Below are 26,593 nucleotides of genomic sequence, written 5' to 3' on the forward strand. Positions count from 1 at the left end.
AAGCACTGGCAGTGCTGGCTGTGTGGTGGGTGCACTGACAGTGCTGTCTGTGTGGGGAGCGCCCTGTCAAAGCTGGCTGTGTAGGGAGCACTGGCAGTTCTGGCTGCGTGGGGAGCACTTGCCGTGCTGGCTGTGTGGGGGAGCACTGTCAGTGCTGGCTCTGTGAGGGAGCACTGGCAGTGTTGGCTGTGAGTGGAGTACTGGCAGTGCTTGCTGTGTAGTGGGAGTACTGGCAGTGCTCACTGTGAAGGGAGCACTGACAGTGCTGGCTGTATGGTGGGAGCACTGGCAGTGCTGGCTGTGTGGGGCAGCACTGACAGTGCTGGATGTGTGGTGGGAGCACTGGCAGTGCTGGCTGTGTGGTGGAGCACTGGCAGCGCTGGCTTTGTGAGGGAACACTGGCAGTGCAGACTGTGAGGGAGCAATGGCAATGCTGGCTGTGTGCGGGAGCACTGACAGCGCTGGCTGTGTGGGGGGGCATTGACAGTGCTGGCAGTCTGGTGGAGCACTGGCAGTGCTGGCTGTATGGTGGGAGCATTGACACTGTGGTCTGTGTGGGGAGAGTACTGTCAGAGCTGGCTGTGTGGGGAGCACTGGCATTGCTGGCTGTGTGGGGAGCACTGGCCGTGCTGGCTGTGTGGGAAGCACTGGCAGTGCTGGCTGTGTGAGGGAGCACTGGCAGTGTTGGCTGTGAGTGGAGCACTGGCTATGTCGGCTGTGAGGGGAACTCTGGCAGTGCAGGCTGTGAGGGGGGCACTGGCAGTGCTGACTGTGTGGGGGAGCACAGGCAGTGCTGGCATTGAGGGGAGCACTGGCAGTGCAGGTTGTGAGGGGTGCACTGGCATTGCTGGCTGTGTGGGTAGAGCACGGACAGTGATGGCTATGTGGGGGAGCACTGACAGTGCTTGCAGTCTGGTGGAGCACTGGCAGTGCTGGCTGTGTGAGGGAGCACTGGCAGTGCAGGCTGTGAGGGGAGCACTGGCAATGCTGGCTCTGTGCGGGAGCACTGACAGTGCTGGCTGTGTGGGGGAGCACTGACAGTGCTGGCTGTGTGGTGGGAGCACTGACCGTGCTGGCTGTGTGGTGGGAGCACTAACTGTGCTGGCTGTGTTGTGGAGCACTGACAGTGCTGGCTGTGTGGTGGGAGCACTGACAGTGCTGTCTGTGTGGGGAGCGCCCTGTCAAAGCTGGCTGTGTAGGGAGCACAGGCAGTGCTGGCTGCGTGGGGAGCACTTGCCGTGCTGGCTGTGTGGGGAGCACTGGTAGTGCTGGCTGTGCAGGGAGCACTGGCAGTGCTGGCTGCGTGGGGAGCACTGGCAGTGCTGGCTGTGTGAGGGAGCACTGGCAGTGTTGGCTGTGTGGGGAACACTGGCAGTGCTGGCTGTGTGAGGGGAGCACTGGCAGTGCTGGCTGTGGGGGAGCACTGTCAATGCTGGCTGTGAGGGGAGCACTGGCAGTGATGGCTGTGTGGGGAGCACTGGCCGTGCTGGCTGTGTGGGGAGCACTGTCAATGCTGGCTGTGTGGGGAGAGCACTGTCAATGCTGGCTGTGTGGGGAGCACTGGCAGTGATGGCTGTGAGGGGAGCACTGGCAGTGTTTGTTGTGAGGGGAACTCTGGCAGTGCAGGCTGTGAGGGGGGCACTGGCAGTGCTGACTGTGTGGGGGAGCACTGGCAGTGCTGTCTGTGAGGGGAGCACTGGCAGTGCAGGTTGTGAGGGGTGCACTGGCATTGCTGGCTGTGTGGGTAGAGCGCGGACAGTGCTGGCTATGTGGGGGTAGCACAGGCAGTGCTGGCTGTGTGGTGGGAGCACTGGCAGTGTTGGCTGTGGGGAGAGCACTGACAATGCTGGCTGTGTGGGGAGCACTGACAGTGCTGGCTGTGTGGGTGAGCACTGGCAGTGTTGGCAGTGTGGGGAGCACTGGCAGTGCTGGCTGTGTGGGTGGAGCATTGACACTGCTGTCTGTGTGGGGAGAGCACTGTCAGAGCTGGCTGTGAAGGGAGCACTGGCAGTGCTGGCTGTGTGGGGAGCACTGGCCGTGCTGGCTGTATGGGGAGCACTGGCAGTGCTGGCTGTGTCAGGGAGAACTGGCAGTGTTGGCTGTGAGGGGAGCACTGGCAGTGTTTGTTGTGAGGGGATCTCTGGCAGTACAGGCTGTGAGGGGGGCACTGGCAGTGCTGACTGTGTGAGGGAGAACTGGCAGTGTTGGCTCTGAGGGGAGCACTGGCAGTGTTTGTTGTGAGGGGAACTCTGGCAGTGCAGGCTGTGAGGGGGCACTGGCAGTGCTGACTGTGTGGGGGAGCACTGGCAGTGCTGTCTGTGAGGGGGAGCACTGGCATTGCTGGCTGTGTGGGTGGAGCACGGACAGTGCTGGCTGTGTGGGGGGTAGCACTGGCAGTGCTGTCTTTGTGGTGGGAGCACTGGCAGTGTTGGCTGTGGGGAGCACTGACAATGCTGGCTGTGTGGGGAGCACTGACAGTGCTGGATGTGTGGGTGAGCACTGGCAGTGCTGGCCGTGTGGGGAGCACTGCCAGTGCTGGCTGTGTGGGTGGAGCATTGACACTGCTGGCTGTGTGGGGAGAGCACTGTCAGAGCTGGCTGTGAAGGGAGCACTGGCAGTGCTGGCTGTGTGGGGAGCACTGGCAGTGCTGGCTGTGTGAGGGAGAACTGGCAGTGTTGGCTGTGAGGGGAGCACTGGCAGTGTTTGTTGTGAGGGGAACTATGGCAGGGCAGGCTGTGAGGGGGGCACTGGCAGTGCTGACTGTGTGGGGGAGCACTGGCAGTGCTATCTGTGAGGGGAGCACTGGCAGTGGAGGCTGAGGGGAGCACTGGCATTGCTGGCTGTGTGGGTGGAGCACGGACAGTGCTGGCTGTGTGGAGGTAGCACTGGCAGTGCTGGCTGTGTGGTGGGAGCACTGGCAGTGCTGGCTGTGGGGGAGCACTGACAATGCTGGTTGTGTGGAGGAGCACTGACAGTGCTGGCTGTGTGGGGGGAGCACTGAGTGTGCAGGCTGTGTGGGGGGAGCACTGACAGTGCGGGCTGTGTGATGGAGCACTGCCAGTTCTGGCTGTGTGAGGGCGCACTGGCAGTGCTGGATGTGTAGGGTGAGCACTGACAGTGCTGGCTGTGTGTGGGAGCCGTGACAGTGCCAGCTGTGTGGGGATCACTGGCATTGCTGGCTGTGTGAGGGAGCACTGGCAGTGTTGGCTGTGAGGGGAGCACTGGCAGTGCAGGCTGTGAGGGGAGCAGTGGCAGTGCTGGCTGTGTGGTGGAGCACTGGCAGTGCTGGCTGTGTGAGGGAGCACTGGCAGTGCAGGCTGTGAGGGGAGCACTGGCAATGCTGGCTCTGTGCGGGAGCACTGACAGTGCTGGCAGTCTGATGGAGCACTGGCAGTGCTGGCTGTGTGGGTAGCGCCCTGTCAAAGCTGGCTGTGTAGGGAGCACTGGCAGTTCTGGCTGCGTGGGGAGCACTTGTCGTGCTGGCTGTGTGGGGGAGCACTGGCAGTGCTGGCTGTGTGAGGGAGCACCGGCAGTGTTGGCTGTGTGGGGGAGCACTGGCAGTGCTGGCTGTGTGAGGGGAGCACTGGCAGTGCATGCTGTGGGGGAGCACTGTCAGTGCTGGCTGTGTGGGTAGAGCACTGTCAGTGCTGGCTCTGTGGGGGAACACTCGCAGTACTGGCTGTGTGGGGGTGCACTGGCAGTGCTGGCTGTGTGGGGAGCTCTGGCCGTGCTGGCTGTGTGGTGGGATCAGTGCTTGCTATGTGAGTGAGCACTGGCAGTGTTGGCTGTGAGTGGAGTACTGGCAGTGCTTGCTTTGTAGTGGGAGTACTGGCAGTGCTCGCTGTGAAAGGAGCACTGACAGTGCTGGCTGTATGGTGGGAGCACTGGCAGTGCTGGCTCTGTGGGGCAGCACTGACAGTGCTGGATGTGTGGTGGGAGCACTGGCAGTGCTGGCTGTGTGGTGGAGCACTGGCAGTGCTGGCTTTGTGAGGGAACACTGGCAGTGCAGACTGTGAGGGGAGCACTGGCAATGCTGGCTGTGTGCGGGAGCACTGACAGCGCTGGCTGTGTGGGGGGGAGCACTGACAGTGCTGGCAGTCTGGTGGAGCACTGGCAGTGCTGGCTGTATGGTGGGAGCATTGACACTGTGGTCTGTGTGGGGAGAGTACTGTCAGAGCTGGCTGTGTGGGGAGCACTGGCAGTGCTGGCTGTGTGGGGAGCACTGGCCGTGCTGGCTGTGTGGGAAGCACTGGCAGTGCTGGCTGTGTGAGGGAGCACTGGCAGTGTTGGCTGTGAGTGGAGCATTGGCTATGTCGGCTGTGAGGGGAACTCTGGCAGTGCAGGCTGTGAGGGGAGCACTGGCAGTGCTGACTGTGTGGAGGAGCACAGGCAGTGCTGGCATTGAGGGGAGCACTGACAGTGCTGGCTGTGTGGGTGGAGCACTGGCAGTGCTGGTTTTGTGGGGAGCACTGTCAGTGCTTGCTGTGTGAGGGCGCACAGGCACTGCTGGCTGTGTGTGGGAGCACTGGCAGTTCTGGCTGTGTGGGGAGTACTGGCAGTGCTGGTTGTGGAGGGGAAAACTGCCAGTACTGGCCTTGGGTGATAGCACTGGAAGTGTTGGCACTGTCAGTACTGACTGTGTGGATAGAGCACTGTCAGTGCTGGCTCTGTGGGGTAACACTGGCAGTACTGGCTGTGTGGGGGTGCACTGACAGTGCTGGCTGTGTAAGGGCACACTGGCCGTGCTGGCTGTGTGGTGGGAGCTCTGTCAGTGCTGGCTATGTGAGGGAGCACTGGCAGTTTTGGCTGTGAGGGGAGTACTGGCAGTGCTGGCTGTGTGCTGGGAGTACTGGCAGTGCTGGCTGTGAGGGGATCACTGACAGTGCTGGCTGTATGGTGGGAGCACTGGCAGTGCTGGCTGTGAGGGGAGAACTGACAGTGCTCGCTGTGTGGTGCGAGCAGTGACAGTGCTGGCTGTGTGGGGAGCACTGCCAGTACTGGCCTTGGGTGGTAGCACTGGCAGTTCTGGCTGTGTGGTGGGCGCACTCTCAGTGCTGGCTGTGTGAGGGAGCAGTGACAGTGCTGGCTGTGTGGGGCAGCACTGTCAGTGCTGGCTGTGTGGGGGATGGACTGGGAGTGCTGGCTGTGTGGGGAGCACTGACAGTGCTGGCTGTGTGGGGAGCACTGACAGTGCTGGCTGTGTGGGGGAGCACTGACAGTGCTGGCTGTGTGGGGGAGCACTGTCAGTGCTGGCTGTGTGGGGAGCACTGGCAGTGCTGGCTTTTGGGGAAGGGAGCACTGGCAGGCAGCGCTGGCTTTTGGGGAAGGGAGCACTGGCAGGGCTGGCTGTGGGGGAGAATTGGCAGCGCTGTGGTGCGGCACTGACAGTGCTGGCTGTGTGGGGAGCACTATTTTCTTGCAGGACAGTCCGGTAACCTCCCTATCAGCCGATTGACCCTCCGCTGCACTCCCTCTCTGGCAACTGTACCCTTTCTTTGTTCGGGAGGCCGAAAATGTACACAGTACTCCAGGTGTGGTCTCACCAAGGCCCAGTATAACTGCAGTAAGACATCTCCACCTGATTTCAAATCACTCTTTCAATGAAGGCCAACATATTATTGGACTTCTTAACTGCTTGCTGCACCCCCTCTCCACTTTCACTGACTGGTGTACAAGGTCACCCAGATCCCTCAGTCCCTCCACATATCACAACAAATGACTTTTAATATGACTCTTTCCTTCAATGTCTGTTACACCAACGTGTACAACTGTCCGAAATGTCTCAATATGGGTGGCACGTGGGACAGGGGTTAGCACTGCTTCCTCCGGCGCTGAGGACACAGGGTCTATCCGTCCTGTGCTCACATAAAAATGGCAACCGTGAACTGACATAAAATGGCCACCGTTAGCTGACATAAAATGGCAACCGTGAACTGACATAAAATGGCCCCCGTGAACAGACATAAAATGGCCACCGTGAACAGACATAAAATGGCCCCCATCGACTGACTTAAAATGGCACACTTGAACTGACATAAAATGGCCATTGTGAACTGACATAAAATGGCCACCGTGTACTGATATAAAATGGCCACCGTGAACTGACATAAAATGGTCCCTGAGAACTGACAAAAAATTGCCTCTGTGAACTGACATAAAATGGCCACCGTGAACTGACATAAAATGGCTTTTGTGAACTGACATGAAATGGCCCCCGTGAACCGACATGAAACGGACACCGTGAACTGACATAAAATGGCCACCGGAAGTGACATAAAATGGCCCCATTAAACTGACATAAAAGGGCCACCGTGAACTGACCTAAAATGGTCACCGTGAACCAACATAAAATGGCCATTGTGAACTGACATACAATGGCCATTGCAAACTGACGTAAAATGGCCCCAGCGAACCAACATAAAATGACCACCGTGAACTGACATAAAATGGCCACCGCGAACTGACATAAAATAGCCCCCATCGACTGACATAAAATGGTCTCCGTGAACTAACATAAAATGGCCTCTGCGAACTGACATAAAATGGCCATTGTGAACTGACATTCAATGGCCACTGAGAACTGATATACAATGGCCACCATGAACTGACATAAAATGGCCACCGTGAACTGACATAAAATAGACCCCGTCGACTGACATAAAATGGTCTCTCTGAACAAACATTAAATGGCCACTGTGATACTGACATAAAATAGCCTCTGTGAATTGACATAAAATGGCCACTGTGAACTGACATAAAATGGCCCCCGGGAACAGACATAAAATGGCCACCGTGACTTGACATAAAATGGCCACAGTAAACTGACAAAAATGTCCCCCATCGACTGACATAAAATGGCACCCTTGAACTGACATAAAATGCCCACCGTGAACCGACTAAAAATGGCCACCGTGAAACGACATAAAATGGCCACCGTGAACAGAAATAAAATGGCTATTGTGAACTGACATAAAATGGCACCCTTGAACTGACATAAAATGCCCACCGTGAACCGACATAAAATGGCCACCGTGGAACGACATGAAATGGCCTACCGTGAACTGAAATAAAATGGCTATTGTGAATTGACATAAAATGGCCGCCGGGAACTGACATAAAATGGCCACCGTTAGCAGACATAAAATGGCCATCGTTAACTGAAATAAAATGGCTATTGTAAACTGACATAAAATGGCCCCCGTGAGCCAACATAAAACGGCCACCGTGAACTGACATAGAACATAGAACATAGAACATAGAATAATACAGCGCAGTACAGGCCCTTCGGCCCACGATGTTGCACCGAAACAAAAGCCATCTAACCTACACTATACCATTATCATCCATATGTTTATCCAATAAACTTTTAAATGCCCTAAATGTTGGCGAGTTCACTACTGTAGCAGGTAGGGCATTCCACGGCCTCACTACTCTTTGCGTAAAGAACCTACCTCTGACCTCTGTCCTATATCTATTACCCCTCAGTTTAAAGCTATGTCCCCTCGTGCCAGCCATTTCCATCCGCGGAAGAAGGCTCTCACTGTCCACCCTATCCAACCCCCTGATCATTTTGTATGCCTCTACTAAGTCTCCTCTTAACCTTCTTCTCTCCAACGAAAACAACCTCAAGTCCATCAGCCTTTCCTCATAAGATTTTCCCTCCATACCAGGCAACATCCTGGTAAATCTCCACTGCACCCGCTCCAAAGCCTCCACGTCCTTCCTATAATGCGGTGACCAGAACTGTACGCAATACTCCAAATGCGGCTGTACCAGAGTTCTGTACAGCTGCAACATGACCTCCTGACTCCGGAACTCAACCCCTCTACCAATAAAGGCCAACACTCCATAGGCCTTATTCACCACCATATCAACCTGGGTGGCAACTTTCAGGGATCTATGTACATGGACACCTAGATCCCTCTGCTCATCCACACTTTCAAGAACTTTACCATTCGCCAAATATTCCACATTCCTGTTATTCCTTCCAAAGTGAATCACCTCACATTTCTCTACATTAAACTCCATTTGCCACCTCTCAGCCCAGCACTGCAGCTTATCTATATCCCTCTGTAACCTGCTACTTCCTTCCACACTATCGACAACACCACCGACTTTAGTATTGTCTGCAAATTTACTCACCCACCCTTCTGCGCCTTCCTCTAGGTCATTGATAAAAATGACAAACAGCAGCGGCCCCACAACAGATCCTTGTGTTACTCCACTTGTGACTGAACTCCATTCTGAACATTTCCCATCAACCACCACCGTCTGTCTTCTTTCAGCTAGCCAATTTCTGATCCACATCTCTAAATTACCCTCAATCCCCAGCCTCCGTATTTTCTGCAATAGCCTACCGTGGGGAACCTTATCAAACGCTTTGCTGAAATCCATATACACAACATCAACTGCTCTACCCTCGTCTACCTGTTCAGTCACCTTCTCAAAGAACTCGATAAGTTTTGTGAGGCATGACCTATCCTTCACAAAGCCATGCTGACTATCCCTGATCATATTATTCCTATCTAGATAATTATAAATCTTGTCTCTCATAATCCCCTCCAAGACTTTACCCACTACAGACGTGAGGCTCACCGGTCTATAGTTGCCGGGGTTGTCTCTGCTCCCCTTTTTGAACAAAGGGACCACATTTGATATCCTCCAGTCCTCTGGCACTATTCCTGTAGCCAATGATGACATAAAAATCAAAGCCAATGGTCCAGCAATCTCTTCCCTGGCCTCCCAGAGAATCCGAGGATAAATCCCATCAGGTCCCGGGGACATATCTATTTTCAGCCTGTCCAGAATTGCCAACACCTCTTCCCTACGTACCTCAATGCCATCTAATCTATTTAGTTGGAGCTCAGCATTCTCCTCCACAACATAATCTTTTTCCTGAGTGAATACTGACGAAAAATATTCATTTAGTTTCTCGCCTATCTCTTCAGACTCTACACACAACTTCCCATCCCTGTCCTTGACTGGTCTTACTCTTTCCCGAGTCATTCGCTTATTCCTGACATACCTATAGAAAGCTTTTGGATTTTCCTCGATCCTTCCTGCCAAATACTTCTCATGTCCCCTCCTTGCTTGTAACTAGTCACCTTGTAACTATCCATCGCCCCAACTGAAACTTCACATCTCATTTTCACATCGGCCTCCTTCTTCCTCTTAACAAGAGATTCCATTTCTTTGGTAAACCACGGTTCCCTCGCTCTACGCCTTCCTCCCTGCCTGACCGGTACATACTTATCAAGAACACACAGTAGCTGATCCTTGAACAACCTCCACTTATCCAGTGTGCCCAACACTTGCCGCCTACTTCTCCAACCTCCCCTCCCCCCCCCCAAGTCACGTCTAATGGCATCATAATTGCCCTTCCCCCAGCTATAACTCTTGCCCTGCGGTGTATACTGATTCCTTTCCATCACGAACGTAAACGTCACCGAATTGTTGTCACTGTCCCCAAAGTGCTCTCCTACCTCCAAATCCAACACCTGGCCTGGTTCATTACCCAAAACCAAATCCAACATGGCCTCGCCTCTTGTTGGCCTGTCAACATATTGTGTCAGGAAACACTTCTGCACACACTACAAAAAACGACCCATCTAATGTACTCGAACTATATCTTTTCCAGTAAATATTTGGAAAGTTAAAGTCTCCCATAATAACTGCCCTGTTACTTTCGCTCTTATCCAGGATCATCCTCGCCATCCTTTCCTCTACATCCCTAGAACTATTTGGAGGCCGATAGAAAACTTCCAACAGGGGGGCGTCTCCATTCCTGTTTCTAACCTCAGCCCATACTACCTCGGAAGATGAGTCCCCATCTAGCATCCTCTCCGGCACCGTAATACTGCTCTTGACTAGCAGCGCCACACCACCCCCTCTTTTGCCTCCTTCTCTGAGCTTACTAAAACACCTAAACCCCGGAACCTGCAACATCCATTCCTGTCCCTGCTCTATCCATGTCTCCGAAATGGCCACAACATCGAAGTCCCAGGTACCAACCCATGCTGCCAGTTCCCCTACCTTATTTCGTCTACTCCTGGCATTAAAGTAGACACACTTCAAACCACCTACCTGAACTCTGGCCCCCTCCTGCGACATCAAATATGTGCTCCTGGCCTCATTACTCTCATTCTCCCGTACCCTAAAACTACAATCCAGGTTCCCATGCCGCTGCTGCATTAGTTTAACTCCCCCACCCCACCCCCCCAAGAGCACTAACAAATCCCCCCCCCCCAGGATATTTGTGCCCCTCAGGTTCAGATGTAGACCATCCTGTCTGTAGCGGTCCCACCTTTCCCATAAAGAGCCCCAGTTATCCAGAAATCTGAATCCCTCCCGCCTGTACCATCCCTGTAGCCACGTGTTTAATTGCTCTCTCTCCCTATTCCTGATCTCATTATCACGTGGCACGGGCAACAACCCAGAGATAACAACTCTGTTTGTTCTAGTTCTGAGCTTCCATCCTAGCTCCCTGAATGCCTGCCTTACATCCTTGTCCCCTTTCCTACCTATGTCGTTAGTGCCAATGTGGACCACGACTTGGGGCTACTCCCGCTTAAGGACCCGGAAAACACGATCCGAGACATCACGTACCCTTGCACCTGCGAGGCAACATACCAAACGTGAGTCTCTCACGCTCCCACAAAATCTCCTATCTGTGCCCCTGACTATCGAGTCCCCAATTACTAATGCTCTGCCCCTCTCCCGCCTTCCCTTCTGAGCAACAGGGACAGACTCCGTGCCAGAGGCCCGTACCTCATGGCTTACCCCTGGTAAGTCCCCCCCCCCCCCACCCCACAAGTATCGAAGGCGTTATACTTGTTTCTCAGGGGAACGACCGCAGGGGATCCCTGCACTGACTGCTTTTTCCCAGCCCCTCTTACAGTTACCCATCTATCCCCAATCGGTGGTGTAACTAATTCCCTGAAGCTGCTATCTATGACTCCCTCTGCCTCCCGAATGATCCGAAGTTCTTCCAACTCCATCTCCAGTCCCCTAACTCCGTCTTGGAGGAGCTGGAGATGGCAGCACATCCTGCAGGTAAAATCAGCAGGGTCAATAACGTCACCCCTCACCTCAAACATCCTGCAGGAGGAACATTGCACTTCCTTCCCTGCCATCCCTCTGACTTTCAACCAAGATCTGGCTAACAACTAAATTTTAAAATTAATAATAATACAATATGGCACTTACCTCAGACCAATGGGTTTTATTATTAGGTTAGAAGAGGAGGGCGGGTGGGAGACACTACACGTGTACTGACTCGGGTTTCCTCTCCACCAGAATTTATTGGTGAGGGTCTTCTTCGAAGTCCGCGGGTCGAACTTCCTGTTCCCGCCTTAAAAAAATAAAAACAAACAACAGCAAAGAGGAACAGAAACGGGACCAGGTAAGTGTTTACTTAAATACTCACCCACCAGCAGCCCCCGCACTCCGCTCCCGCTGGAACTCCAAGAGATGCTCCTGCAAGGTAAGTTATTTTAAACTTAAATACTCACCCACCAGCAGCCCCCGCACTCCGCTCCCGCTGGAACTCCAAGAGATGCTCCTGCAAGGTAAGTTATTTTAAACTTCAATACTCACCCACCAGCAGCCTCTGCACTCCGCTCCCGCTGAAACTCCAAGTCTCCCCCTCCCCCAGCGAGAGGGATGGAGAGGGGGGAATCCCCCAATCCACTGACAGAACACAGTTTGAACCGATGGAGGGCGAAAAGAAAGGGAGGGTAAGGGGGTAAACAAGGAGCAGGAGGTTCACACACCAGGTCGGCCAGGAATGGCATCACGGAGGGTCTGCGGGGGAGAGAGTGGAAGGGTTAGGGAAAGGGGAGTTGGGGGGAGCTTGGGGGGGGGGGGGCGGTGGTTGAGAGACGCCGAACTGAACTGCAACAGTTTGTAAGTAAAGAAAGGTAAGAGAAAGCCTTTTCACTCTCTGATAATTGGCAGCAAACCGCAATGCACAGAATTGTGAAAATGGCAGTAAAAAGATTTTTCAATACATTCAGAATGCCCAATTCAGTTTTTCCAATTCAGGGGCAATTTAGTGTGGCCAATCCATCTGCCCTCCACATCTTTGGGCTGTGGGGGTGAAACCCACGCAAACACGGGGAGAATGTGCAAACTCCACACGGACTGTGACTCAGAGCCGGTATTGAACAGTGGTTAGCACTGCTGCCTCACAGTTACAGGGTCCCAGGTTCGATTCCCGGCTTAGCTCACTGTCTGTGCGGAGTCTGCACGTTCTCCCCGTGTCTGCGTGGGTTTCCTCCCGGTGCTCCGGATTCCTCCGACCGTCGAGAGACGTGCAGGTTAGGTGGGTTAGCCGAGATAAATCAAAATTTAACACTTGCCCGTATGAAGTAGATTCCACTGACAGATTCCGAAAGCTGCACAGAAAAATGACTGCTCATTTTAAACTTTGAAACGGAACTATTTTAACTTGTCCATCAGTCCTATTAAACTGAAATGTTGTCCCTGTGGGCTGACAGTTTCTCAGCAAGATTGAAACATTGAGGAACCCCACCTACTACATTTGACAACATTTGTGGCAATTCCAAAATCTACGATACATTGCTGTCTGTATTGTGTGAATCCAGCTGTGAAATATCTGTACAGTTTAAACTTCCACTGTTTCTGCCTTCTCATCATTGATACAGAACAGTTCTAATATTTTTAAGTCAAAAGTACATCATCTTACATTTCCCTTCACTGAAATGCGTTCACCAGTTCAGTCTTCAGCCAGAATATTAATATCTCTCTGCAGTTTGGTTCAGCACTGTTGCTTACAATGCTGTCTAATGTTTGGTGTCATCGGCAAAATAGGATGTGCAGCATTCTATCAAATTGCCTTAAAGGGCTAATGTACACAGCAAAACTGTGTGTGTGTGCGCACGCACACATGTGTCTATGCAGGAGTGTATGTGTGTGTACACGTGTATGTATCTGTCCGTGTGTGCACGCGCATATGTTTGTGTTTGACGAACTAATCCCACTGCTCCAATCCCTCCGCATAGCTCTCCATCAATCCCAAACTAATCCCACTGCCCCACTCTCTCCGCATAGCTCTCTAACAATCCCAAAGTTGGCCACAGCATCTAAAGATGTTCAGGTTAGGTGGGGTGACAGAGACGGGGTAGGGGAGTGGGCCTAGATACGGCGCTCTGTTCAGGGTTCACACTGTCTCTGTCATTATTGTTTTCACTTACAATGCTGCCAAACCTTCTACCAAACTTTCTATCTCATTATCTTCAATCAGTACCAAACAAAGTCAAACTGAGATACACCTGAACACACAGACACACACACAGGCACACACATACACACAGACACACGCACACAGGCACACACATACACACAGATACACACAGGCACACACACACACACACAGGCATACACACACAGGCACACACACGCACGCACACACAGTCACATACACACTTTGGCACACACACACAGGCACACACACACAGGCACACACAAAGACACACACACAGGCACACACATAGACACACGCACAGGAACACACACACACAGACACACGCACAGGCACACACACACACACGCACACACAGGCACACACAGACACACACATATACACAGATACACACAGACACACACACACAGGCATACACACAGGGACACACACAGACACACACACACACACGCACGCACACACACACGCACACACACTTTGGCACACACACACAGGCACACACACATTCACAGGCACACACAAAGGCACACACACGCAGGCACACACACAGACACACACACAGGCACACACACACACACAGACACACACACACAGGCACACACACACAAGCACACACAGGCACACACACAGGCACACGCACAGGCACACGCACACACAGGCACACACAGGCACACACACACAGGAACACACACAGGCACACACACAGGCACACACACACAGGAACACACACAGTCAGACACACACACAGGCACAAACTCAGACAGGCTGGGTCAATACATCTTTCAAATGGAGAGTGATCACCTCTCCACCTTTAACTTGGAGATGTTTATCTGGCCTGTGTGTGACACAAGACACACACTGACTCTGAACATCCTCACAGCAGCTTGGGGGCAGACATTTCTAATGCACTTCATAACCTTTGGGTATCACAAACTGTTTTACAGGCAATGGATCCCTTTTGGAAGTGGTAATTTAGGAAATGGAGCAGCTTCTTTCAGAGAGAGAGAGAAAGACACACACAGAAACAGGATGAGATTGTGCTGTACATGTTTCAGAGCTGTCACTGAGACACACACGAGATGTACAATATCAATTATTATTCTGAAGCATTTGATTAAATCACCCCTGAGACTAAATTCCAGTGTTTCAGAGTAAAGCTTCACCTACACTGTCCATCAAACACTCACAACCCAAATACTGTCTGGGGTTAAATACAGAGTCAAAATCCCTCTGTCCTGTCCAAGGAATTTTTCATTGCAGATAGTTATTTTTATTTTTTGGAAAAGCAGAACTTAAATTGCACAGAATCCCAGGATGGACTCTTGTTTATTTCAGCCCTTCATATTTAAACATGAAGTTTAAGCTCCGATTACAGGTGTCTGCTTGTCTCTGTCTGTGTATGCAATGTTCCTGGAGCTTTTTCACTTGTCTGAAGTATTTGAATAATAGGTCTTGGTTAATCAATCCTTTCTCACAGCACATGGAAGTTGTGAATCTTCAAGGCTCTCAGTCTAATGTAGTTAACAAACAACTGCATCCTTTGATCATCAATCCATTTCCCAACCCTAAATAATCTCACACATTGCCATAACAGGAATATCTCCATCAAAACTTCTAGTCAGTTCCCCATACACTTGTTAACACTTGCCTGTATGAAGTAAATTCCACTGACAGAATCCGAAAGCTGCACAGAAAAATGACTGCTTATTTTAAACTTTGAAACGGAACTATTTTAAATTGTGCATCAGTCCTATTAAACAGAAATGTTGTCCCTGTGGGCAGACAGTTTCTCAGCAAGATTGAAACATTGAGGAACCCCATGTACTGCATTTGACAACATTTATGGCACTTCCAAAATCTCCAATACATTGCTGTCTGTATTGTGTGAATCCAGCTGTGAAATATCTGCACAGTTTAAACTTCCACTGTTTCTGCCTTCTCATCATTTATAAAGAACATAGTTCTATCCTTTTTAAGTCTAAAGTACATCATCTTACATTTCCCTTCACTGAAATGCGTCCACCAGTTCAGTCTTCAGCCACAATATTAAAATCTCTCTGCAGTTTGGTTCAGCACTGTTGCTTACAATGCTGTCTAATGTTTGATGTCATTGGCAAAATAGGATGTGTAGCATTCTATCAAATTGCCTTAAAGGGCTAATGTACACAGCAAAACTGTGTGTGTGTGTGCGCATGCACACATGTGTCTATGTAGGAGTGTATGTGTGTGTGCGCATGTATCTGTACACGTGTATGTATCTGTCAGTCTGTGCTCGCGCATCTGTCTGTGTTTGACGAACTAATCCCACTGCCCCACTCCCTCCGCATAGCTCTCTGTCAATCCCAAACTAATCCGACTGCCCCTCTCTCTCCACATAGCTCTCTAACAATCCCAAAATTTGCCCACAGCCCCACTCTCTCCCCATAGCCCTGTATCAATGCCAACCTAATCCCACTGCTCCCCTCTCTCCGCATAGCCCTGTATAAATACCAAACTCATCCCACTGCCCCACTCTCTCCGCATAGACTTGTGTCAATCCAAACGCATCCTAATGCCCCAATATGTCCCCAGAGCCATGTGTCAATCCAAATTCATCTCACTGCCCCACTCCCTCCACATAACCCTGAATTAATACAAAATAATCCCATTGCGCCGTCCTCTCCCCATAGCTCTGTATCAATCCAAGCTAATCCCACTGTCCCGCTCTATTCTCATAGCGCTGTATCAATCGCATACTAATCCCACTGCCCCGTCCTCTCCCCATAGCCCTGAATTAACCCCCAAACTAATCACACTGCCCTACTATCTCCCCATAGCCCTATCAATCCCCAAATTAATCGCACTGCCCTACTATCTCCCTCAGAGCACTGTATCAATCTCAAGATAATCCCACTGCCCCGCTCTCTCCCCATAGCCCTGTATCAATCACAAACAAAAACCAATGACCCATCCTCTCCCCATAGCCCTGTCTCAATCGCAAACTAATCCCAATGCCCCGTCCTGGCCCCATAGCCGTGTATCAATCCCAAACTAATCCCACTGATCCACTCTCTCCTCATAGACCTGTATCAATCCCAAACTAATCCCACTGCCGCACTCTCTCCACATAGCCGTGCAACAATCCCTAAAATAATCCCACTGACCCGCTATTTCCCCACATCCCTGTATCAATCCCAAACTAAACTCACTGCTCCACAATATCCTCATTGCCCTGTATCAATCCCCAAAGTAATCCCACTGCCCCGCTCTCTGCCAATAACCATGTATCAATCCCAAACTAATCCCACGGCCCCGCCCTCTCCCCTTAGTCCTGTATCAATCCCAAACTAATCCCACTGCCCAACGCTATCCCCATAGCCCTGTATTAACCCAAAGTAATCCCACTGCCCCACAATTTCCCCATCGCCCTGTATCAATTCCCAAACTAATCCCACTGTGCGCTCTCCCCATCGCCCTGCATCAATCCCCAAACTAATCCCACTGCCCCGCCCTCTCCCCATTTGCCTGTATAAATACCCAAACTAATCCCACTGCCCCACTTTCTCCCTATAGCCCTGTATCAATCCCCAAACTAATCCTACTGCCCCACTCACTCAGCATTGCCCTGTATCAATCCCCAAACTAGTCCCACTGCCCCAGTCTCTCCCCACAGCCCTGTATCAATCCCCAAACTAATTACATTGCCCCACTCTCTCCCCATAGCCCTGTATCAAACCTCAAACTAATCCCACTGCCCAACTCTCCTCCTTGCACTGTATCAATCCCCAAACTAATTCCACTGCCCCACTCTCCCCATAGCCCTGTGTCAAGCCCCAAATTAATATCACTCTCCACATAGTCTCGTGTCAATTCAAAACCAAAAGCACTGCAGCAATCTCTCCCCATAGCCCTGTATCAATCCTCAAACTAATCCCACTTCCCCACTCTCTCCCCATAGCCCTGTATCAATCCTCAAACTAATCCCACTTCCCCACTCTCTCCCCATAGCCCTGTATCAATCCCCAGACTAATCCCACTGCTCCACTCTCCCGTAGCCCGGTGTCAATCCCCAAACTAACCCCACTGCCCCACTATATCCCCATAGCCCTGTATCAGTCCCCAAACTAATCCCACTGCCCCACTCTCTCTCCATAGCCCTGTATCAATCCTCAAACTAATCCCACTGACCCACTCTCGCCCCATCGCCCTGTACCAATCGCCAAACTAACCCCACTGTCCCGCTCTCTCCCCATGGCACTGTATCAATTCACCAATTCATCCCACTGCCCCACTCTCTTCATTGCCCCAAAGTACTCCCACTGTCCGCTGTCTCACCAAGGCCCTCAATCAATTCCCAAAATAATCCACTGTCCCGCTCTCCCCACAGCCCTGTATCAATCCCCAAACTAACCCACTCCCCCCACAGCCCTGTGTCTGTTCCCAAACTAACCCCACTCCCCCCACAGCCCTGTGTCTGTTCCCAAACTAACCCCACTCCCCCCACAGTCCTGTGTCAGTTCCCAAACTAACCCCACTCCTCCCACAGCCCTGTGTCAGTTCCCAAACTAATCCCACTCTTCCCACAGCCCTGAGTCAATCCTAAACTGATACCATTCTCCCCATAACACTGTGTCAATCACCAATCGAATCCCACTCTCTCCACAGCCTTGTATCAATCCCCAAACTAATCTCACTGCTCACTGTATCAATCCCCAAACTATTCCCACTGCCCCACTCTCTCCATAGCCCAAGATCGATCCCGAAACTAATCCCACTGTCCGCTGTTTCCCCAAGTCACTCTATCAATTCCCCCAATTATATTGTTTAAATTTAGAGTGCCCAATTATCATTATTTTTCAATTCAAGGGGCAATTTAGCGCGGCCAATCCACCTGCCCTGCATATCTCTGGGTTGCGAGGGTGAAACCCAGGCAGACACCGGGAGAATGTGCAAACTCCACAGGGACAGGGGCCCAGGGCCGGGATTCGAACCCGGGTGCTCATTGCCGTTGGCTGCATTGCTAACCGCTGTGCCATGTGCCGCCCTTATCAATTCCCGACTTTATCTGACTGTGCCACTCTACTCATTGGCCCGTGTCAACCCCAAAACTAATCCCATCTCCCCATATCCCTGTGTCTCTCCCAAAACTAATCTCATTGTCCCACTCTCTCCCCATAGCCCTGTATCAATATCCCCAAACTAATCCCACTGCCACACCCTCCCCATAGCCCTGTATCAATCCCCAAACTAATCCCACTGCCCACCCTCCCCACAGCCCTGTATTAATCCCCAAACTAATCCCACTTCCCCACTCCCTCCCCATAGCCCTGCATCAATCCCCAAACTAATCCCCCTGCCTCACTCTCTCCACATATCCCTGTATCAATCCCCAAACTAATCCCACTGCCCCACTCTCTACCCATAGCCTTGTATCAATCACTGAACTAATCCCACTGCCCCACTCTCTCACCATAGCCCCTTATCAATCCCCAAACTAACCACACTGCACCGCTCTCTACCCATAGCCCCGTTTCAATCCCCAAACTGATCCCGCTGCCCCGCTCTCTCCCCTTGGCCCCGTTTCAATCCCCAAACGAATCCCATTGCCCGGCTCTAGCCCCATTGCCCTGTATCAATCCCACTGCTCCACTCTCTCCCCATAGCCCCGTTTCAATCCCCAAATTAATCCCATTGCCCGGCTCTCGCCCCATTGCCCTGTATCAATACCCAATCTAATCCCACTGCCCCACTCTCTCCCTGTTACTCTGTATCAATCCCAAAACTAATCCCACTCTCCCCACAGCCCTGTGTCAATCCCCAAACTAATCCCACTCTCCCCACAGCCCTGTGTCAATCCCCAAACTAATCCCACTCTCCCCCACAGCCCTGTGTCAATCCCCAAACTAATCCCACTCTCCTCACAGCCCTGTGTCAATCCCCAAACTAATCCCACTCTCCCCACAGCCATGTCCATCCCCAAACTAATCCCACTCTCCCCACAGCCCTGTGTCAATCCCCAAACTAATCCCACTCTCCCCACAGCCCTGTGACAATCCCGAATACTAATCCCACTCTCCCCCACAGCCCTGTGTCAATCCCCAAACTAATCCCACTCTCCCCACAGCCCTGTGTCAATCCCCAAACTAATCCCACTCTCCCCACAGCCCTGTGCCAATCCCCAAACTAATTCCACTCTCCACACAGCCCTGGGTCAATCCCCAAACTAATCCCACTCTCCCCACAGCCCTGTGTCAATCCCCAAACTAATCCCACTCTCCCCACAGCCCTGTGTCACTCCCCAAACTAATCCCACTCTCCCCACAGCCCTGTGTCAATCCCCAAACTAATCCCACTCTCCCCACAGCCCTGTGTCAATATTAACATCAAAACTGAAATAAGGACAGGACATTGCTAGATCTGTTGCTGTCCCCTGAATTAACATAACCACAGACAGGACAAATACCTCTGGCCTCTCCTGTGAAGACACATCTTTAGTAAACAATCACAGCGGACAGACTGAAAACATTCATGACAGAAAGTCAGGGGGTCGGTTTGCACACAGATCTCTAAGGAGATCCCAACCAATACTGTTTCTAATCATTTTCCAATAGAATTTTAACTTATGCTTCAATTATACAGTTGTACAGAATTGTGGTCCATGTGGGATGATTGTGTTAAGACAGCAGCTTGCTGGTTTCATTGCTGTGTCATTTATCAACAGTAAGGAGATTGGTATCTCTTGTCAGTCATTTAAATGTCAATATTGAGCTGTCCGCAGAGGCAGACATTCCACACGTGTCAGAGACTAGGGCTGGAGTTTGCACACAGCTCACTGAGGATAAATATGAGTCTGAGGGAATTCAGATCTCAAACCAATCCTCCCACTTCACTGAAAACATTGCCCCTCTTGTTCGGTGTGTGTCTGTGTGTGTTGCTGAGTGGAGCTTCAGTTTGAAGTGAGAGAGCTTGAAGCGAGAGCTGTTGGTGGTGTGAGGAAGTGGAGTTCCCGTATCCTACCTGCCCCAGCTTATGTTGTGCCTGGTGGGAGTGGGAACTTCCAGGGCTGCAGGACCAGCCTTCTGTCCTCCCCGCTCCCCTCCTGCCTGAGGTGGGAGTGGGAACATCCAGGGTTGCAGGCCCAGCCTCCTGTTCTCCCACCCCTCTGCCTGAGGTGGGAGTGGGAACATCCAGGGCTGCAGGCCCAGCCTCCTGTCCTCCCTCCCGTCTGCCTGAGGTGGGACTGGGACCATCCAGGGGGCTGCAGGCCCAGCCTCCTGTCCTCCCACCCCCCTGCCTGAGGTGGGGGTGGGACCATCCTGGGCTGCAGGCCCAGCGTCCTGTCGTCCCACCCCTCTGCCTAAGGTGGGGGTGGGACCACCCAGGGCTGCAGAACCAGCCTCCTGTCCTCCCATCCCTCTGCCTGAGGTTGGAGTGGGACCACCCAGGGCTGCAGGCCCAGCCTCCTGTCCTCCCACCCCTCTACATGAGGTGGGAGTGGGACCACCCAGGGCTGCAGGACCAGCCTCCTGTCCTCCCACCCCTCTGCCTGAGGTGGGAGAGGGACCATCCAGGGTTGCAGGCCCAGCCTCCTGTCCTCCCTACCTTCTGCCTGAGTTGTGAGTGGGACCATCCAGGGCTGCAGGCCCAGCCTCCTGTCCTCCCACCCCTCTGCCTGAGGTGGTTGGACCATCCAGGGCTGCAGGCTCAGCCTCCTGTCCTCCCACCCCCCTGCCTGAGGTGGGAGTGGGACCATCCAGGGCTGCAGGCCCAGCCACCTGTCCTCCCACCCCTCTGCCTGAGGTGGGAGTCGGACCATCCAGGGCTGCAGGCCCAGCCTCCTGTCCCCCCACCCCCCTGCCTGAGGTGGGAGTGGGACCATCCAGGGCTGCAGGCCCAGCCACCTGTCCTCCCACCCCTCTGCCTGAGGTTGGAGTGGGACCACCCAGGGCTGCAGGCCCAGCCTCCTGTCCTCCCACCCCTCTGCATGAGGTGGGAGTGGGAACACCCAGGGCTGCAGGACCAGCCTCCTGTCCTCCCACCCCTCTGCCTGAGGTGGAAGAGAGACCATCCAGGGCTGCAGGACCAGCCTCCTGTCCTCCAACCCCTCTGCCTGAGGTGGGAGTGGTGCCATCCAGGGCTGCAGGCCCAGCCTCCTGTCCTCCCACCCCTCTGCCTGAGGTGGGAGTGGGACCATCCAGGGCAGCAGGCCCAGCCTCCCGTCCTCTCACCCCTCTGCCTGAGGTGGGAGTGGTGCCATCCAGGGCAGCAGGCCCAGCCTCCCGTCCTCCCACCCCTCTGCCTGAGGTGGGAGTGGTGCCATCCAGGGCTGCAGGCCCAGCCTCCTGTCCTCCCACTCCTCTGCCTGAGGTGGGAGTTGGACCACCTGGGGCTGCAGCGAAATACTTTGTTTTGGGCTCCGGCAGAGCTGAAGAGTGTAGTCCGCCCGCTTTACCACCTGCGGCGGGTGTGGGGCAGCTTTGGACATTACTTTAGGCCCCTCCAGGGCTGAAGAACGCTGCCCCGCTCTGCTATTGTCCTGCGGCGCCTTCCCTTGTGGTTCCTGCATTTAGGCTGCCACCTCCCCACCTCCCCTGTCCTTTGCCGTTTTACACGGCCGGGTGGTACCAGGGGTGGGCATGGCCAGCACCTCGGGGGCATCCTCCAACCTGCCGGGGGCAGGGCGGCCAAGACATTATGCGGGGGCGGCAGCCTCCCGTCGCTCCGCTGCCTCCGCGGCGCCCTCGCCCTCCTGCCAGCTCACGCGGCAGCTGTGAGTGAAGTGCTATGCCCACCCTACCATGACCATTGAGGCTTGCACCCGTGCGATGGGCGGGGCTGTCGGCCCCTCGGCCATCGTAGCCGCCTCGCGGATGTACGGCAAGGCCGGGTTCGTCCTGCGGGCAGAGCAGGCGGCCCACCGGGTCCTGGAAAGGGGCCTCACGGTGGACGGGACACACGTGGCGGTGGAGCCGCTGGAGGCCACCGCAGAACGTGTTGTTCTATCAAACGTCCCGCCCTCCCTCCCCACTCAGCTCCTCCTCCCCATCCCAACCTACTGGGGACTCGCTGCCCCCTCCCCGGGTGAGGGGGATGGGGCTTGCTGCCCCCTCCCCGGGTGAGGAGGTGGGTCTCATTGCTCCCTCCCCAGTTGAGGGGGGTCGGTCTTGCTGCCCCCTCCCAGGGTGAGGGGGGTGGGTCTCTCTGCCCCCTCCCCGGCTGAGTTGGGGTTCTTGCTGCCCCCTCCCCGGCTGAATGGGGGGTCTTGCTGCCCCCTCCCCGGGTGAGGGGGGTGGGTCTCTCTGCCCCCTCCCCGGTGAGGGGTCTCTTGCTGCCCCCTCCCCCGGTGAGGCGGTTTCTCTGTGCCCCATCCCCAGGTGAGGGGGGTGGGTCTCTCTGCCCCCTCCCCGGTGAGGGGTCTCTTGCTGCCCCCTCCCCCGGTGAGGCGGGTTCTCTGTGCCCCCTCCCCGGGTGAAGGTGGGGTGGGTCTTGCTGCCCCCTCCCCGGGTGAGGGGGGTGGACTTTGCTGCACCCTCCCCGGGTGAGGGGGGGGGTGCGTCTCTCTGCCCCCTCCCCCGGTGAGGGGGGTGGGTCACGTGCCCCCTCCCCGAGTGAGTGGGGGTGGGTCGTGCTGCCCCCTCCCCGGCTGAGGGTAGGTAGGTCTTGCTGCCCCATCCCCGGGTGAGGGGGGTGGGTCTCTCTGCCCCCTCCCCGGTGAGGGGTCTCTTGCTGCCCCCACCCCGGGTGAGGGGGTGGCGGGGGTTTACCGTGCTGGTTCCCATCCCTGACACCCAGCCCTGCGCACAGAATCAGAAAACCAAGGCCAGCGGCCTGCGAGGGATCTGCCTGAGGACGACCCTGGGGTTGGGGTCTACCCGGCCTAGGGTTCGCCTGTGGGTCCGTCCCGCCCACACTCCATGTGGCGGGGGACTCGAGTTCAGGTGGTGGCCGTTCGGAGGAGGAAGGCGGCTCGGTGGCGGGCGAGGAGGAGGATTTAGACGCTCTCTGCAGCGAGGCAGAGGGCACACTCACACCCAGCACCGAGTCTCCCCTCATCCACTCAGGAGAACTACCAACATTTATGGGTAAACATCACGGTCACCCAGACTGTGTGCGGCTGGCCCCGGGCAGCTGGGGAAATCTGGGGCTGCTCCTTGGCTCCGCCCGGGCCTGTGCCAGAGAGGCCCGGAAGTTCGATCAAGACCAGGAGGAGCAGCGCCAAGCTGCTCAGTTCCTTGTGCGACTCCTGAGGGAGTGGAAATGGCGTTGAACCTCCCTCTGAGCACTGAAGATATTGGTGACGGATAGACAATACTACTGACACATAGTTAACCATGGCCAGCCTAAACACCAACGGCAGCAGCAACGCACACCACCGTTTCCAGTTCTTGTCTATCCTCCGGGACGAAAAGTGCGGGGTGTGCATCCTGCAGGAAACCCGCGCCATCCGGGTGACGAAGCTCAGTGGACCCTGGAGGGGCAAGGAGGAGTCTTCATGGGTCACCTGGCCCCACATTCGGGCGGGATGGCTATCTTGTTGGCTCCACATTTCCAGCCGGAGATCTTGGGGGTCAAGGAGCCGGTGCCAGGCCGTCTGCTGCAACTTAAGGCCCGGGACGGGGCAGTGGTGATTCACTTTGTAAATGTATCCGCTCCCGTGGCCGGACCGCAGCAGGCGACGTTCTTCCAAAAGGAGTCCACTCTTCTAGGCACCATCCCGGTGGGCGAGTGCATCGTCCTCGGAGGGGATTGTAATTGCACCCTCCAGGATAAGGACCGTGGTGGAGTCCAGCGCAGCGCGGCGGCGGTGGTGAAGCTGGGGGACCTGGTTAGGTCCTTTGACTTGGTGGATGTCTCGCGGACTCTCCACCCTGAATTGCGGGTGCGCACCTCTGTGCGGCTCCCGTTCAGAGCGTCCAGAATCGACCGTCTTTACATTTCCAAGACGTACTTGCCCAGCGTTCCGACGGCCTCCATGGAGCAGGTGCCGAGCTCGGATCACCACCTGGTGTGGGCGGGTCTCGCCCCGTCCCGCGCTCAGACACGGTCCGCGTACTGGCACTTCAACAACCTGCTGCTGGAGGACGGGCGGTTCCTGGACTCGTTCCGCCGTTTCTGGGCCGGCTGGAGAAGGAAGCGGGGTGGCTTCCCCTCCTTGAGGCTACGGTGGGATGTGGGCAAGGCCCAGAACCGTGCCTTCTGGCAGGGGTACACGAAGGGGTCTACGGCGGGGCGGAACTCCACGATCATCAACCTGGCTGGGGAACTCCACTACCTGGAGTCACGTCTCGCTCAGCCCGATGAGGCCTGGGGCTGGTGTACAGGGAGAAGAGGGGCGCACTGCGGGACCTGCAACTGGCCGGGTCCCGCGGCGTGTACGTGAGGTCGCGGATCCGTCTCCTAACGGACATGGACCGCGGCTCCCGCTTCTTCTACTCGCTGGAAAGAGGACGCGGGGCCCGTCGGCAGGTTTCTACGCTGCTGGCCGACGACGGGTCCCTCGTCTCGGATCCGCAGGGGGTCAGGACCCTGATCAGGGATTTCTACTCCGATCTCTTCTCTCCGGGTCCGTCCAGCGAGGACGCTTGCAGAGTTCTGTGGGAGGACCTGCCGCAGGTCGGCCCGGAGGGCGCTGGGAAGCTCGATAATGTCATCAACCTCCAAGAGGTGACCGGCGCCCTGGACAGCCTCTCACGGGGCAAATCCCCAGGGCTGGACGGGCTGACCGTGGAGTTCTTCAGGGCGTGCTGGGACGTCCTGGGGAGCGACTACGCGGGTATACTGGGGGAATGTTTCGCGACAGAGGAGATGCCCCTTTCGTGGCGCAGGGCCGTCATTGCGCGGCTGCCCAAGAAGGATATCCGCCGACTTAAGAACTGGAGGGTCTCCCTCCTCAGCACGGACTATAAAATATGTGCAATGTGCTGTGTTTACGCCTTGGCCCCGAGCTGGACCACATGATCCACCCTGACCAGTCCTACACAGTCCCGGACCGCACAATCTATGACAATATCCACCTGGCCCGGGACATTATTCATTTTACCCAGCGGACTGGTATGTCGAGCGCCTCCCTGTCTCTTGACCAGGAGAAGGCGTTCGACAGGGTGGGGCACGGGTATTTGCTCGGGACACTGCGAGCTTTCGGGTTGGGGTGGTATTTTGTCGCCCGTATCCGGTTACTGTCCGCCGCCTCGGAGAGTCTGATTAAGGTTAACGGGTCCCTGACGGCGCCCCTTCGCTTTGGGAGAGGAGTGCGTCAGGGCTGCCCCCTGTCCGGCCAACATTATTCCCGATGCGTGGAGCCTTTCCTGTGCCTCCTGCGGAGGAGGTTAACGGGGCTGGTTCTGCGCGAGCCGGACGTGGGGGTGGTCCTCGCGGCGGACGCCGATGCCGTGTTCCTCATGCTCCCTGACCCCGGTGACCTGCGGAGGATGCGAGAGAGCCAAGCTGTCTACTCCGCCGCGTCTTCCCCACGGATTAACTGGGCTAAATGTTCCGGACTCCTGGTCGGTCCGTGGCAGATGGACCCCCTCCCGGAGGAGCTCGGGCCCTTCAGCTGGAGTCGGACCAACAGCCTCTACTTGGGAGTCCATCTTTGCCCGGCAGAGGGAGCCTGGCCGGCGAACGGGCAGGAGCTGGAGACCAAGGTCACCGCTGGCCTGGGACGCTGGACAGGACGGCTCCGAGTGTTGTCCCACAGGGGCCGAGTTCTCGTCATAAACCAGCTGATCGCCTCCATGCTGTGGTCCCGGCTGGTCACTGACTCCTCCCCCTGGCTTTGTCCCACCATCCAGAGAACCCAGCTTCGGTTCCTCTGGGACAATCGACTGCACGGGGTCGCTGCGGAGGTCTGGAGTCTCCCGATTGCGGAGGGCGGTCAGGCGCTGGTGTGCCTTCGCACCCAGACTGCCACTTTCCACCCTCAGGCTCTGCAGCGTTACCTGTACGCTGAGCCTCCTCCACGGTGGGGCCCTGGCGACGGATTTCTTCCCCCAGGTGCTCGGCCTGAACTACGACGTGCAGCTCCTATTCATTGACCAGCAGGGTCTTCGGAACTCTCTGTTGGCGCTGCCCGTCTTGTACCAGGACCTCCTCAAAGTCTGGAACACGGTCGCCACGCGCCGCCGCTCTCCCCCGTCAGGAGTGGCGGCTGTCGTAGGGAGCCGCTGCTCAGGAATCCGCACCTCCGCCAATATCCATTCGGGTGGCTGGCGGGGCGGAGGGCTGTGGGTGCCGTGGGAAGGGCTGGGTGGCGGAGGGCTGTGGATGCCGTGGGAAGGGCTGGGTGGCGGAGGGCCGGGCTGTGGGTGCCGTGGGAAGGGCTGGGTGGCGGAGGGCTGTGGATGCTGTGGGAAGGGCTGGGTGGTGGAGGGCTGTGGGTGCCGTGGGAAGGGC

This window comes from Scyliorhinus torazame, chromosome 20, assembly GCF_047496885.1.
Source record: "Scyliorhinus torazame isolate Kashiwa2021f chromosome 20, sScyTor2.1, whole genome shotgun sequence".
Taxonomy (NCBI): Eukaryota; Metazoa; Chordata; class Chondrichthyes; order Carcharhiniformes; family Scyliorhinidae; genus Scyliorhinus; species Scyliorhinus torazame.